The following is a 16113-nucleotide window of genomic DNA, read 5'->3' as shown; positions in this document are numbered from 1 at the left end:
TTCATTTACACCTTTATATAAATCTCAATATTTTTGTTTTTGCTGTTTATTTAAATTTCGTTAATTTTTCTTTTCAAGTAATCTCTTCTTTTACTTCTAAACGTGCGGTGAACTTCTTGCTTTATTCTTTTATAATTGCTTAGATTTGTATCATTCGAGTTATTTAACCACCTAAGTCTAGCCTGATCTCTTATTTCTATTAGATTATGACATTCATTATCAAACCATGGCTTACTTTTTCTTGGTTTATGGTATCCTATACTTTATTCTGGCAGGGTTGTCAACTTAAATTAGTAGATACAATATACGCTACCCCCGTATATAATTATAAATAGTGGTGGTGTAACAATTTATTGTACGTTTGGTCTCCACCATTGGCAAAAGGTGAATTGTTCCCCTGAAGCAGAGAGAAAAGGCGCCGTCCGAAATGTAGCGTTGGAATAAGTAAAAGTTAAAACAACTGGCAATTGATAATGTCTAATGAAAATTGCATTCTGATTACCCAAGCGCCGACAGAACATTTTCACCAGCCTGGAAACCCCTTCGACCCCCATAGATCTATTAATGCCACAGGCTGACAAACTAATTAATATTGTTATGATGTTGATCTTTTTCAAAATAATCTGCCAAAACATTCCTTATGTCAGCAACTACTAATCATTTTATAATTTGTGTACACACCGAACGAAACCAACTTATTTGATTACCATGCACATGAACAAGCCCACGCATACGGTCTGTAATAATAACATTATTTATTTTATAAATTGTAAAATTTATAATTCTGATGAAAATTATTTACATTATATAATAAATACTACAGAAAGAAATAGTACATTACACAGAATTTTCTCGCATAAAAATGTTCCATTCTTCGTTACTACAGACGATGTACTGGTAGATATATATTATTTCATTAATGTCTTGCGTAACATTTGCAGTGTAAGTTAATAAAATATAGATATATTATCCTTAACAACTATGATTAAGCATTTATTACATTTATCCATCTCTAATAACTTGGCATTCCTATTAGAATCTAGGACTCAAAAAAATATTCATTATTGTGAAAGTAAAGAAATCAAATTTCTTTAACATAATCCATAAGGGTTCAAATATCTAAAATTTCGTAACACACTTTAATAAAATATTTTTGTACAAATATCCTTTCACTTTACATAATATTGCATCTCAAATATGTACATTAATTACTCTCTTTTGACTTTTTTTAATATTGTACATTAAATCAGCTTTTCATTTTTTATAAATAAATGAATGCAATATATAAGCAACATTTAGGCACCTGAAACAAAAGCAATTTCTTAATTTTGCATCCATTTTGCTTATTCGTTGACAATCAATTTCTTTAAGCTCACTTGAATATCATTATCCTTCGGATTCTTCTTCACACCCGGCATTCTTCTTTCTTCTTCCACAGATCATTCAGGCTTTGTAGAAAGTATTCAGATGTTACTTATTCCCGTATATCCTCATCTCTGGAAATGGTTAGAAAAAAGATAATAATTTTGCTTTGAAATTCATATTAATGAATATATCTAAATTTGTGGAGTAATATAAGCCGATGTTGATATTTCAATATTATTTTCATGGTAAACCTTAAAGACTCCATCAGATACATTATATTCACTTGAATTTGAACGCTTTGAACATTTTTTTTAGTGCAAATAAATGATTACGTTAGTGCATATTGTAGCTTAACTTGTACGTAAAATAAATCCATATTATGACATCAACAATTTAAAATAACATTAACACTACACGAAAACAAGTATAACAAGGAAAGTAACGCACTAATAAGTGATAATTTCAGGTCCCACGAACAACGTTGTAACGAATAAGTTCAACCTCGGGGCAAGAGGTTGGCTCTGCCAACTGAGCTGCAAGCCATTTTTGACTGAAATAGATATTACAAAATACTAGGCTTATGATGCTTTATCCACACCGCTTTGAAAGTTTTATTGAAGAGACTGAAGCATGAAGGATTATTTAATGAATTGTAGAGTGTGATTTGAAGATCTAAAGAAAGATGTTGGATATTGTCCTGACAATTAAAACCAAATACAATGACGTGGAATACAGTTTGAGGAATGGCACTGTAATACCCTCTTCTGTTACCTAAACAGTAATTATAATACATTTCAAGCTTTTTAGGATTTACGTACGAGTCAGAAATATTATTTTCTAACTTTTCTGGTGGAAACGAGGTTAAAACGAGGAGGGGATGAACACACTTTTGTGGTGTGGCTTTTGCTATACCAATAATAAAAATACGTAGTCCATTCAGAAATTATCCGTCATTATTTTGAAAGTTCCATTTCTACACTTTAATCGAATGCTCACTAGTTTTCAACTGATGTTATTTTAAGAAAACCTTTATCCATCACAACAAGCAAAGCTAACTTTGTAATTAAGTGAATGTTTTCGCAATAAATTGTTGTATGCTCCATATTCTTAATTATAACAAATAGGACATGCACTTAAATAATACAAACATCTAAAACATTTTTACTTCACTACAAAGCTCTTTGATACTTAGCAATTATAAATGCAAAATGCTCTCTCCCTATCCCCCCTCTCTCTCTCTTTCTATCGGCCTCTGTGGCGGAGTGGTTAGCACATCGCCCTACTACGCTAGGGGTCCCGGGATCGATTCCCGGCTTGGTCATGGATGTTTGCAAATGTTCCTTTATCAATTTTATTGCAGGATAACTCATCCTCATCTTCGCGATTAGCCTAAGGTGGCAGAAAATCAAAGTAAAATATTACAAATCAATCAATCTCTCTCTCTCTCTCTCTCTCACGCACACAACAGTAACTCACATACACATTGGAAAAGTTTAGCACTAAACCTGCAAACACATTTTTTCTGGGGAAAACAACTTCAGTCGATCACTATCAACTGGTCTGTAACATTGTAAGACACAAGCTTTTTAAGATGTTCAGATTATAATCTTATATAATTTAATAATTATAATAATTATTGCTCAAGCAGTTAATTTTCTTGTTATAATCACATTACGCTGTATGATGTAAGAAATATTATTGTTTTGGATTCGAGAGTAATTTGCCAGGTGAGCTCGCTTGAGTCACGCCGTCGGTCGCGTTGTGCTAACTCTTGCTTTTCAGGCATAATTCACAGCATTTCAATGTTTTAAAATTCATTTTTGTGCTTCTAGTGACTTGTACATTACTTGCCTTATTCTCTATTACATCTCTGTTTCAAAAATGTTTATTTGTTTTCAAGCATCAGAGTGATACATTTTCGAATTGAAAACTCTCAGTGCTAACAAAATAACTTCTTCCTCAATGCTCCATCTGTGCTCCACAAATCTGATATTATATAAATTCATTTAGGCACTTTTCGTTTTTACTATTAACAGATATAAAAAAAACATATATGCACGAAACCTCACTAGAAACAGCTTAGACTTGACAAAATAATGCACCAATCAAAATAATAAAAAAAAGTAACGTAATCGGTCGCGTGTGAACTCTGCACTCACTCTGACAACACTCCTTCCACAACACTGGTCTCTCTCCCATACTACCGTTTACGTCATTCCATTAAAATGTGATCAGGTCACTCGTAACGCTCTAAAAGTCAGCTAGAGGGCATCACAGGATAATATTTTAAATACTGTTAAAATGGAACTTAATTAAAATTGAAAGTAAGCCGACTCTCACCTGCTACCGATCGCGGCTTAATAGATTTACGTAGCCAAGGAACTATTGAGAATATCTAAACAACAGCGAAAGCAAACAACACGGAGATTTACGTAAATGCTCTAGAAGGAATTTAAGGCGTGTGTAGTTTTTCTTTCTTGCAGATCTTGGAATAGCATGGAGGTTTTAAAAAGAAGAGGAAATTCCTAAAACAGCTACATTGGCATCGGCCAAATGGTTCGTTCAGTCGAGTTTCAGCTTGACTAAGAGCATGATTGTGATGAGTAGACCTCGGATTTTTAGTTCTAAAAAATGTGCTTTTATGTTCCTAAAATAGGCTCTAAAAATCCGAAAATAGGTTCTAAAAACCTTAAATTATGTTCCAAAAATTCTGAAATAGGTTGCAAAAAGAATTAATTTGGTACAAAATTTCTGAAAAGTACTGATTAGATACAATCGTTAAAAACAAAATTTCACAAGAACAGTAATAACCAAATATTAATTTTCTAAACAAATTTTCATTTCTTTATGTCATTTTCAAAATTATCTACAAATTATTATAATACTGCAGTTGTGCTGTTAGAAAATGTTACTTGTTGATATGAAAAATGAATTTCGTATGTATAAGTTGCTGTACAATATCAGAATGGCTACTCACTTGGAATTCCTCGAATTCCGGGAATTACACTTGAATTATTGGCTCCGGAAATTATGAGTGAATTATTCGCTCTGGAAATTATTCATGAATTTTGGCAAAATATGAAATAAGGTACAACCGGACGTTTTCTCTATTCCATTTTTTTCTCCGTAGACGTGAAGAATTGAAACTTTTATTAATCCAAATCCCATCAAATTTATAAATGTTTATAAATGCCCCGAGGCAAGTTTCTCACAGTTTAGCTTTTATTTTATTTTTCTAGGAAAAAAAAGAAAGCTACGTGGAAAATGAAACTAAATTTTCTGAATCCGTTTACTTTGTTAGTGTCTTTTACAGAACAATCTATCTGCCAGACGGAACATTATTACAAACTAATATATATTGAAGTTGATTATGTAAATTTTTTGGTACATTGGAATCATACAAACCCTTTATACTGTCAATATTTTTGTGTGAGGAAGGGAGGGTGAGGGTCGGTAATACGTAAGGTTGGAATAGAGAAAACATCTGCTTGTATCCTTGACGTTTTGGAAAGTTCACCTTGAAAAACAGGAATTATACTTGTGACCACCATGAATATTTTTGCGTTATCCATAATCAAACTCCGCCTTTTGTCTGTGAGTATCATTTCATGTGCTGAAAATTATCTTTCAACAGAAACATAGTCAGTAGTGCAAATTTGAATGCTGACACATTTCTTCGCAAGGCGTGAATGCCAAGAAGGACCAAAGTGACACGAGAGTGGTCAAGGCCGCACAGATCAGAAGTTTGCACTTAAGACTGCGCAGGCAGTAGAGAAAATTGGGTGCCAAAATTGAGGATGCGGAGGAGGGGGTGGGGTAGATACAGTTTACTTTATCTTAGTAGGCAAGGCTTAGCATTAAGAGTCTATAGTGCAGGTGTAAAAAGTATGGATGAACTGTCTCTTTCTGACGTCACTGTTACATGCAGATAACAGTGACGTCAGACATTTTTGGTTTTATTTAATGCTTTGATAAAGATCATATACTTGGAGGGAGGGAAATCGACAGAAAACATGTTTAAAACACGCCAGTCTTTTAATTATTTCGCCACCAAACCTAGTAAATACCTCTCCTCTGTGAGATATAAAAATCCTGTAAAACCTAAAAAAATATAAAAACCTAAAAGAAGGTTTAATTTAGGCACATAAACCTAAAATAGCTTCTAACAAGCAAAAATTTTTTTTTGAGGTACTACAAAACTTCGTCATATGTTTAGTTTTTTAATTAAACGCTTATATAACTTGTTATTTCTTATTTACCTGCAAAGGAAAAAAATAAGTTAAAAACCTAAAATCCCAGGTGTAGTGATGAGTTTGAGTACTCAGGGTCGCATATATTTTACGCAAGATTATTTCAGGACGATGTTCTTTGTCAAATGTTAATACTTGTACAGACACGGACATTTCTTTCGTTACAACCCATTAGTAAATTAAATAAATTTGATGATACAAATTTAAGCAATTACAATAGAATGAAGCGAGAAGTTAACCTCACGTTTAGAAGTAAAATAAAAATATTACTCGATATCTTATAAAAGATAAACATGGTTAATATTTGGCTGATTCAAGCAATATTTTAAATAGATGGAAGAATAACTTTAATAACCTTTTAAATGTTAAGGTAGGACATAAATCAGCAGCAGAACCTTTAGATCCAGAACATAACATGACAGAAGTTAAAGATGCTACTAAAGACATTGATTTAATCTCAGCTAAGTTAATTAAATATGGTGGGAATTCGTTAATATGTCAAATTCAAAAAATAATAAGATTAACTTGTAATAAAGAAGAAATTATTGAACAGCGCAAAGAACCCTACTATTGTTCTTGTGTTTTAAGAAGGTGATAAAACGAACTGCAATATTACCTTCCAACGTCATATAAAATAGTATCTACAATTCTATTAACAAGACTAACTCCATATGCTAATGAAATTATATATGATTATCAATATAGATTTGAACGTAAACAGATCAATTGATCGAATTTTATCACCAGATAGACACTTGAGAAAAAGTGGGAATATAATCAAAATGTCCATCATGTATTCATTGATTTTAAAAAAGCATATGATTCTGTCAAAAGAGATAAATTATAAAATACATTACTCGAGTTTGGAATACCTAAGAAGCTTGTTCATATGATAAAAATATGCAATAATGAAACAGGAAAAAATACAATTCATGATAGGTTCATACAGGGATATTTGCCTTACAATATGCTGTTAGTTTATTGATTGATTGAATCGGTGTTTTAAGTCCATTTTGTGCAAAGTAAGGCTAATCGGGACTGGACCTACAGTTTAAAGTGGGATCCGAACTACCATGTGCCTCAAAGAATATGCTGTTAGGAAGGTAAACGAAATCAATGAAAGACTAATGTTAAACGGTGTGACTCACTGGTTAGCATATGCAGATGTTGTACACTTACTAGTGAATTATACTTACAAATAAAATTAAGAATAATGCTAAAATTATTTTAAAAGCAGCTAAAGAGATAGGGTTGGAAGTTTGGAAAGATAAAACTAAATATATGCTTACAGGCCGAAACCAAGTGTTAGGTAATAATGAACATTTAATTATTAATAACAAGTCGTTGGAATCAGTTTCCAAATTCAGTATTTAGGAGTATTACTAACAAATGAAAATGTATATTATAGAGGAAATGAAGAGCAGACTCTATTGAGGAAATACGTGTTACTTTTCTCTTCATAAACTTTTATCTTCCCGTGTAATATCTGAAAATAAAAGTTAATATATACAAAACACTCATTTTGCCTGTAGTATTATATGGATGTGAAACTTGGTCCCTTACATTAAAACTGAATTTAAGAGTATTGAAAATAAAATTCTTAGAATATATTTGGACCTAAAGGAATGATGAGACAGATGAGTGGAGGCGGTTACATAATTTAGAACTACATAATTTGTATTCATGTTCAGATATTATTAGAACAAACAAAATGAAGAAGACTTAGGTGGGCACTGGTCAGGCCATGTTGCACGAATTGGAGAGGAAGATTTTATAGGATTTTGCCTACCGCTTAGGGTATGCTGACAGTCCACGTTATTTTATTCAAACCCATCTTTACCCACAAAAAGTGGAGAAGGGGATATTTGTGTCTAGGTGAAAGGAAATGGACACTGTTTGGACCACTCTGGCTATAAATGCCTAAGAAGAATTAAGCTTCGTACTGGAAGAGGGTGCATATGAATCCTGGTTCCAGCAACACCAGGCAATTGTTCACGCTGCAAAGACAAATAAAATCGTTGTTTGAAAGTCTCATGACAAGATAATAGGTTCTAATGGATTGTGACCTGACACGTACCAGAACTAACAAGTCGAGACCATAGGCGTGCGCAGACTCTCTGATTAAGGGGGTGGGAAGCCTTGATGAAAGTTCAGTGGGGAAAGAAAAACCTTATTATCTCACTGTTTTAGTTTCATTGCATTGATGAACATATGTGCATACGCGCGCGCGAGCGCGCGCACACACACACACACACACACACACACACACATATATATATATATATATACACACACACACACACACACACACACACACACATATATATATATATATATATATATATATATATATATGCTTACATACATACATATATAAAATGCAGCAACATAGAGACACCATAACGTATAAATAAATTGTCTCTGAAATGTGCCGCGCTCCTTTTCCTCCAAACAAAACTGTTTAGCAGCAAGTCTGAAGTTCTTAATAGTTATAACTCCTCTTTCTGGTAAATTACAATGCATTAGAGCAGTGGTTTCCAACTTCAGAAGGTCTGAGGGCCAAAATTATATCTAGCAGTTGATTGGCGGGTCGCATTTTTTTTTGGGGGGGGGGGTTAAAAATTACAAAAATTGTAAGTGCTGAACTGAAAATATGTAGTACTTTCGCATGACCTAAATTTCTAAAATGAGGCAATAAAAACAATGGAATGACAAATGAAAATTGTATAATTACAATTTATTTCACACAAAAAAAACAATACTTATGGATGAATTGAAAGAAATGAAAAACAGACCATACAAATGAGAATCCTTCATAGTAAGTGTTCAATGTGAAAATTGAGGCCGATATGCTTCTCTTGTTAAAGTTGGAATGTCCACTTCAATATCTATATTTGAAAGTCTCAGAAGGTGAAGCAGTGAACAATCTGCCAGTCGGCTTCTGTAGCGGTTCTTGATGAACTTCATTGAAGAAAAAACACTTTCAAACGTTCATTCCGCATAGCGAAGGGGTTGAAATGCATGGTGTGAAGAGAAAGTTACGTCACTTTTAGATTCTGATGATGATCATTATTGACTGCAAAATAAATTCTACCTGTGATATGGTCTTTCTTCACAAAGCTTCCGTTCCTTCAGTTAATATAGAACGCATTTTAATAAAATTAATGTATTTTCCAAACTGGCTTCGCGGGCCGCAAAAGGAGGCATCGCGGGCCGCCAGTTGGAAACCCCTGAATTAGAGAAAACAATAAAAGTGGAAGCAAGAAAATAATTAGATCGAAAATTTTGCAATCTAAGAACAACATTGATTTAATATGGCACAAACATTTCCAAGCGGCGTTTACAATTTTATTTATTTAGATCGTTCGGCACGCAGGGCAGACTCCCCCCGCCCCTCCTACCTAAGGCTCTGAACTTGCCAAGACTTTAAGAAAAGGAGAAAAGGCGAGCGAAGCGAGCAAGAAAATTTTACGGAACTGTCCTGCTACTCTTAGTCTTGCTCAATATTTGCCCCCTTGTCCCTTAGAATTGATTTCCATTCAAGATTGGGGAGGGGCAATGCCCATTCCCCCTTGTAGTTGCGCCACTGAATCCCCTTTCCCCGTACTTTCTATGAACTTTAGTCGGCTTTAAAATACTTAATTTTCTTCAAGAGTATAATATCGTTTAATAAGGGAGATAAGATTACACTAAATTTGTAGGTGAAAGTACAATAATATAGGAGGGACATGAACATCTGAAAGGGGGGGGGGGTTAAGGATGGCCAATGTAAACCTAAAAGTGTATATTTCAAACATATAATTTGATTTCAGTCATAGTCATTTACATTAATGCGATAATTTCAAATTCAAGTGGTGTTTTTTTTGAGGGGGCAATACTATTATTGCGGTAATATGCCCCACGGAGAAATACCCTGCTTGTCCCTCCGTGGAAAAAAATCTGCGGGTGTCCATGATTAGGGAGGGGGGCGATTTCCCTCCTTTGACCCCCCCCCCCTCCCGTGCGCACGCCTATGGTCCAGGCTACTCCCAAGAGGATTCTCCCACAAGCTGGTGAATTACTTCAAAGAATTACAGGAACTATGACATACCCACATGCGTGAGAACAAAGCGGGGACCACTTTAAGCACTTGTTGCAACTCACAAGGTCAGTTTAATAATAGATTTCAGTATTACAGTCGCCTATTCTTTGATTACCTCCTGTAAACTAACATTCCTCATGTACTTTCTTTCACCCTCATCTTGTAATTATACATTTTGTAAACTGTTGAGACAAGCTTTTAAACCCGAATGTAAGTAAGTTTTTAGTATATGTGCGCCACTGATCGTTCTCCAACTCAAGTTGTTGACGTTGTATGACAACGAGAGTGCCTATTTATAAACATGCTCAGTGCTACGTGCTCAGTTCCAACGCTACAAACAACGTTGGTGGGAGAAAGTTCCTTCCTGATGCTATGCCGCGCTTGCTTGGCGAGGCAGTGTTGCTACATGAAGAAATAATAACTTGCTGAAAGTAAATATCGGCACAAAGGGGAACTTTTATGAAACATATAAAATTGCCGAAAATTTGAAGATGTGGAACTCCTGTTTTTGTTTTACTTGCATGCTTGCTTTGGTGCTTTATTTTTATTATATCTAATTAATCTAGAGAGGGTGTAAACAAATATATACAATTAATTTATTGATTGATTGATCTGGTTTATTTTACTTCGCAATTTCTGTCACTTTTGGCTAATCAGGAAGATGAGGATGAGTGATGACAGGAATTACTACTCCTAAATATGGCCCTCATTCCTTATACTTGACGCTTATTTCTTTCGCGAGAACCACTAGCTAGTGCAAAGTTTCTTACCTCAAAATAATAATAATAATTTCGAGCTCCACTTCAACAAGCAGAGTCGTAAATATTCTTTATTTTTTTAGTAATATTAATTATTCCCGTTTGATTCGGTGTTATAATGTTTATTTGGAGAGATTGACTTCCTATTACATGGTAACTCTCAGCACAGTGGTTCTCGTTTGGTAAAGGTATGTGAGATAAAGTTAAACTACCCTCAGATGGTGTAAAGGTGCTGTGTTACTATGTTAATGCTTTATGGGCTCAGAAATACGATCGAAGGACGTCAGATAACGTTTAGAAAAGGCGCATGTACTTGTGAAAATTAAGCCAAATTTTGTTGACTCAAGGAAGACATTTCAAACGGAACTTAACTTTTTTTACTTACACATGCTAATGCACAGAACTCACCTTCAAATATTTCATCATTTGCCTCCACTGCTTTCCGTAACCTGATGTTGCTGAATTTCCCCTTCGTTCCATTGTATTCCTCAGGGAGAATTTCTGGTTTAATGTGAGAATAAAACCTCTCAAAATTTTTCCCATGGAAATGTATCTGAAATAAAATACATGTACTTCTTCACATCAATGAGGACTTTAGTGTATGTTTGTGTGTGCGTATGTACACACACAATAAAACGATAGCTTATTCGTCATGAAATACATTATGTTTTATGTAGTTATAAGTCTGCCTAAAATGCCTCAATGATTCCCAGAAAATATATTTACATTTCCCTCTTATAAAATACTTTAATGGCTTCCCCCCTTGCTGCTATCAAGTTGGAATCACAATAAAATTAACTTACCCTTTTCTTAAGTTTGTCTTTGAGAAAAGGCCTAAACAACGCGAAGATGGCATTGAATAGAATTGGCTGATTCAAAAAATGAATGGCCTTCATCTTACATGGAAAAACATCCTGAAAGAAAGAAAAACATTGTTATTGGATTATGAACCAAAATACAGGACGTATTTATTATTAGAAATCAGAAACATTACACTGGTAAAACACACCTTTTATTGAAAATGAAATTAGAGTATTTTTCGGCAACTTCTCGATTGTGATTTCGAATATGACATTAGCTTTCCTTCATTGGTTCTAGTTTTTTGAGTAATGGCTGTCCAATTAAAAATGAATAAAAAAGAAACATGAAATTTAATGTCAAGGCTTGGTCTAGTAACAACATAGGAATTGACTAAAATAATATATATATATATATATATATATATATATATATATATATATATATATATATATACAGGGTGTCATTTCAATGGCGCCCACAGACCACGGAAACGTATAGAGGACATAAAAACAAACAACTTTTCACAGTAACATTTTTCTCGTTGGTGCATCATTTCGGCGCTACAGTCGTTCGAAAAAGCCCGTTTTGCCGCCTGAATGCTGGCAACCACGCACAACATTTGATTGCATTTGTGACGTCATATCCCGTCGTGAAGCGATGCGTTACAGGGTTGCGAGGAACACATATATTTTTTAAAAAAGACATAGCTACAATCAGCCACATTATGTACCGTAAAACAAAACGAGAAAACACGTTCTGGAACCTAACAGGAAGTAAACAAACGATACGAAAAATGGTAGCAAGAAAATAGAATTCAAGTGGAAGTGGTCATATCGAATTTTGTATCAGCTTGCATGTCAAATATTTGCAAATCTAGTTACCAAGTTGGCATCTACAATTTAGTCTATCCACTTCGTCCTTCTGATACTAGTTGTCTGTGACACGCTGAACAGATGACAAAATAGAAATGAAAGAACTCAAAATTCCAAAGATAAGCAACACATAATATAATGTATATTCAGGGAATTATGAGGCAAGTGACAAAAATGGTTGAAAATACAGGGATATAAATAGTAGTAAAACAAACTCTCCGACGACTGTGTTTATCTACGCACCGAATACACATGTAATAGTTTGCAACTCTGAACAGGGCAGTATATTCGCTACTGATTCATCATTAGATTGTTACTGTGGTTGTACGTGTTTTAGCCATAATGTAACAACGTGAACCTCAGATACTTCCGTTATCAGCACAAAGTACCACAAGGCATCTGGACACAAACCTGTAGATATCAACCTTGCAACGAGATTTGCAAATATAATTGACATGTAGCTGGGCGGAAACAGCCAAATGTAAGTTGCAAGTACAATACAATTTATTGTTGATGATATTTGACATGTAGGCCGAGTTAAAATCCGATAATGACACTTCATTTTGAATACGTTTTTTACCATTTCTCATATCGTTGGTTTACTTCCCCCTTCTTCTGAGATGACTGCTGAACTTCTGGCTGGTAGGCTATGATGTTCGGTCTGCTGGACGCGTTTCTCGCTTCGTTTTACAGCTAATAATTTGGTTGGTAGTTTGTCATTTTTCACAAAATTTGTGTGATCCTTGCAACCCTACCGTGCGCTGTTTCGCCGCAGGAAATGACGTCACAGATACGATCAAATGTTGTGTTGGGTTGCCAGCATCCAGGCGGCAAAACGGTCTTTTTTGAACGGCTGTAGCGTCGAATTGACGCACCAACGTCAAAAATGTTACTGAGAAAAGTTGTTTGTTTTGATGTCCTCTACACGAATCTGTGGTCCGTGGGCGCCATTAAAATGACACCGGCCAGACCCATATTTATAATTTATATATATATATATATATATATATATATATATATAAAAGAGAGAGAGAGAGTGAGAGAGAGAGAGAAAGAGAGACAGATATTACAAAATAGTTCAAATAGTCCGAGCGCCACTGAAAAGTCATGATAATTCTATGTTTAGAAAATAATATATTTATAAATTAAATGTTGCGTACTAGGAATTATTATTGCAATAAAGAACATGTCTAATTGTGAGTTAAGAAAAAGCAATAATATAGAGACATTCTCGCATCATGATTGCAGTTCGAAAAAGTCGAGAGAGGGACTCCTCTCCTGTCTTAGATTTCCGACTCCACTGCACTCTTCTCCTCTTCTTTTCGTTCTTCTCTTTTTCTCTCCTTTACTTTACTCTCCACTCCCCTCCTCTCGTCTCCTCTTCTCTCTTCTTTGCTCCATTTTCCTCATCTCTCCTAGAATCTTTTTCCATTCTCCTCACTACATCTCCTCTCCTCGTTTATCCTCTCTTTCTTCTCTCCTCTACTTTTCCTCTTCTCCTTTCGCTTTCTCTTTCTCCTCTCCTTTGTCACCTTTCGTTTTCTCTCACCTCTTTTCCTTTCTGTAGACTCATCAGCGATGAAATACTAAGAAACCTTTTTATTTTCTTTCAGAAAGAATTTTGTCACTTGCGATATAATAGTGATATTTTTCATAATTTTATACAATATTACTTGTTTTTATTCCTTTCGCGCATTTTATAAATATCTATTGTGCATGTGGCAACCCTGAAATTGAGCCTAACTCTACACGCAACCCACCAACGCCTTGCGTAAATTGGGTTGCCTAGTTTAAAATGTCGTTGTCCTAAAACTTTTGAGAGACACTGTACATGAGATAAAAATACATAATCACCTGTAATATATTCATGAGCATTCCAACCACCTTTGGAGTGAAAAGCCTGGCTTGGTGTATACTGAAGTCCCCCATGTCAAACACAAGAACGACGCCTGTGACTTGTGTGACGGGGTCCAGGATCAAGTGCTCCATGGTGGCCATCATTGTCGGTAACATCTGCTCCACTGTCACTGCGAAAACGTCTACGAAAGCTGAAAGAAATAGTAACTTAAGAAACTCCACCACTATGAAGCAATGAGAATAATTGTAGTATAACTTAATTTCTTTCTAAAGAAAACGTGAAGTGGTGTTTGTAAAATGAGCCTATTTAATATATCAATAACTTTTTAGAAGCTCCTTTCTTTTAGCCTGACATGCACTACCAACTTTTGGATTTAATAGTGCAAAATAGTGGTTATGAATATTTAAGTTTAAATATACTTTTTTTATAATTTTCATTCAAGAAAGTATTTCTATGACTTTCAAAGAATTAGTGCGGTCATAAAAGAAAGTACAGTAATGGGAAATAATAATCATTGCTCTCTATTGGATTGATATATTTGTATGGTAATTTTTCCATTCTGGTGATACAAGAACATATTGATACATGTGTATCACAATGGGCCTGGAAAAAGCAAACTCTTGTTAGTGGCAGCACCCCTGTTATGTTCCCACGCTTTTGATGGACAATTTTTCTCCCATTTAAATGCATTTGTATCACAATGGGCCTAGTCAAAGCAAATTATTGTAGGTGACAGCACCTAATCGAGACGATGAAGTTGATTCCGATAGCAAACACATGGCACGCCAGGTATTTTCCATCCAAGCCCTGTCTTTTGACATGGCTACTGCACAAAGACAAGACCCCTACTTTGGCAACATAATTAAAATATTTGAAGACGACCCCTCAGCTAACCTTTGCGTACCCAAAGCGAAACGTAAAGAAGTGTTCGAACTTGTGCACGCTAATCAGAACATGAACGCTCATCAGGGAGCAGATAAAACTTACAGGCACCTAGTAAGTGGGTATTACATACCAGACATGAAACGCTATGTGTATGATGAAGTGAAAAACTGTGTACCATGCCAAATAGCTAAGCGTCATCCTGGCGCCAGGCAACACTCATTGTAGCATTCCGAACCGGAACAAGTTCCGTTCAAGAAGATTCATTTAGATGTTTGAGGCCCCTTTGCGTCAAATACTAAAGGTCACAAGTATTTTTTATCAGTAGTGGATAGTTGTACAAGGTATGTACATCGTGGCGACCAGCATTCCGAATCACGATGCCAAATCAATTGCTGACGTACTTTTTAATTTTGTTTTCCTCAGGTTTGGTCTCCCAGCTACGATCGTTCTTGATAAATCTTCTTCAAATACCTCAAATCTAATGCATGAGCTAGCTGAATTAACTGGTGTACAGCTAAAATATGTAAATACCGCGGCTCATTACACAAACGGCTTAGTGGAAGCATCCTTCAATTACCTTAAGAATATCATTAAGCCCTACGTTCTCACAACAAAAGGTAAATGGCAAGACTATTTGCAATCTGCCGTTCAAGCTCACAACATAAGCTTCTACGACGCTGCAGTCATCCCATCCCCCCACAAGCAACGGCCCCTACAAATGAAAAATGGCTGGAACAATTAAAATACATTCGCATGTTGACTCACGACAATTTAAAGAAGCGCTTTCTACAACCAAAGAAATATTCGGATAGTATTACTCAACAAACCGAATATGCGATCTAACAAGATGTTTGGATTCTCGAAAATACACCTGCCCCAAACACCCCCCGCCCTTTTGCCATCTGTTACAAGTTTAGAGGTAAAATAGTAGAGAAAATGGACGCGAATTCTTACAAGGTTTCATTCAAAGATGGTCGAAATAGAGAGAAAGTCGATACGTTTACAATAGCTAGACTAAAGCCTCGCTTTGAGGGCGATCTCTCTGACACAGATGAACAGACAGATCCCTCTCACAGTACAGCAGATTAAAAAAAAACAACAACTAATTTTCGTTGTGTACTCACCAGGCACATGCTCCAAAGCCGCCCCCTCATGCTCCTGCAAAACTCACTAAACACCCAATCACGGTACTAATTCTCCTTTCTCTTATCCATGGCTCTCCCATACATTTATTTCAATGTGA

At 35.3% G+C, this 16113-nt stretch overlaps 1 long non-coding RNA gene across 1 annotated transcript; it reads right to left on the bottom strand.

Moving 5' to 3' along the window:
- Window positions 1–913: 913 nt before the first annotated feature.
- Window positions 914–11340, bottom strand: LOC145979727 (uncharacterized). The gene is made up of 3 exons (XR_014440807.1): window positions 11258–11340; window positions 10863–11007; window positions 914–1496 (listed from the first exon to the last, which is right to left on the bottom strand). It is a non-coding gene; the product is annotated as an uncharacterized LOC145979727 (long non-coding RNA).
- Window positions 11341–16113: the final 4773 nt, after the last annotated feature.

The sequence above is a fragment of the Lepisma saccharinum genome, chromosome 26 (genome assembly GCF_977018435.1).
Source record: "Lepisma saccharinum chromosome 26, izLepSacc3.1, whole genome shotgun sequence".
Lineage (NCBI taxonomy): Eukaryota > Metazoa > Arthropoda > Insecta > Zygentoma > Lepismatidae > Lepisma > Lepisma saccharinum.
The sequence above is the reverse complement of the archived record's forward strand: the minus strand, read 5'-3'. Positions and strand labels throughout refer to the sequence as shown.